Genomic DNA, 1366 nt, shown 5'->3' on the forward strand with positions numbered 1-1366 from the left:
ACATCGAATAAAGTGCCAAAGAAAACGTAATTCATCAGTATTGTTGTAACCTTAGGTAACTGTATACCCTAAAATGGCAATTCATGCTTTCCATCAGGTGAGTATATATTATATTACACTTTAAGGTAGTGGATCCCATATATATTTATGTGGTGTGTGTGTGTGTGTGTGTGTGTGTGTGTGTGTGTGTGTGTGTGTGTGTGTGTGTGTGTGTGTGTGTGTGTGTGTGTGTGTGTGTGTGTGTGTGTGTGTGCCTATATTTAAATATATGTATATATATATTTTACATGTGTGTGTATATATATAATATATATATATATATATATATATATATATATATATATATATATATATATATATATATATGCACACACACACACACACACTGCAACAGGAACAACGAAGGGAAGAACAATATGCCGAAGGCCTGACGAAGCAATAGCGAAAAGGCCTTCGGTATATTTGTGTGTTTTCTTGTTCTTTTATTTTCTTCTTGGTTATATATATATATATATATATATATATATATATATATATATATAAATATATATATATAATATATATATACATATATATAAATATATATATATATATATATATATATATATATATATATATATATATATATATATATATATAAATGCATGTGTATATGTATATATGTGTATATATATTTATATTTTCGAAGAGTTATCTCTCCATCATCAGACTAAAACAAAGAACAAGAACAGGATTAGATAAATCAAGAAAAACAACAACAAAAATAATTCACAAGTACAACGTAAATGGGTAAGAGAAGTAAACAGAAAAACGGACAGAAACATTGTGAACAAATGCAAAACACGGGCGAGGATGAGACGTCAGGAGGGAAAGTGCTTGTTCCGATGGCTGAACCACACCGTAAACAACTGTCAGCTTTCAATTGTGGACGCACAGCATTGACGATTCAACAATAATGGCCAGCTTTGATGTTGAATCATGATTCACTAACGTACCTCTGTCAGAAATCACTCAGATTATCACAGACACCACATCCGATGAGTCTTTATCACAATTTGGTCTAAACAAAAACATCCAACGAATACGGACGCCTTTCCACTTCGGTTCATAGAAAACTTATTTTCACCGGTTTGGGAATGAAATATTTGAGTTTCTCCCCCTTGAAGTATAACATTAACAAGAATACCACGCTAATCAATTGAACATTTAATGTATGCCTCACCTGGATCCAATCTGATAACGAAACCAGATTCTTAGGTAATTATTTCAAGAAAAATGGTTTCTCTGACAAAGTTTTGTACAGGACTCTCAGATCGTTCTTGGATGATGATTCTATGCCCACCCACAAAAATCTTTACCGCTCCCG

At 32.1% G+C, this 1366-nt stretch overlaps 1 protein-coding gene across 2 annotated transcripts in view; it reads left to right on the forward strand.

The window, feature by feature from the left end:
* LOC113822637 (microsomal glutathione S-transferase 1) overlaps positions 1 to 30 on the forward strand; it is an 11955-nt gene extending 11925 nt beyond the window's left edge. For both annotated transcript variants that reach the window (XM_027375169.2, XM_070135578.1), the window contains exon 4: positions 1 to 30. This exon is cut by the window's left edge and continues 702 nt beyond it. The gene's annotated coding sequence lies outside the window, so the exon portion shown is untranslated.
* The last annotated feature ends 1336 nt before the right edge of the window (positions 31 to 1366 follow it).

Source organism: Penaeus vannamei, chromosome 20 (assembly GCF_042767895.1).
Source record: "Penaeus vannamei isolate JL-2024 chromosome 20, ASM4276789v1, whole genome shotgun sequence".
In the NCBI taxonomy this organism is placed as follows: Eukaryota; Metazoa; Arthropoda; class Malacostraca; order Decapoda; family Penaeidae; genus Penaeus; species Penaeus vannamei.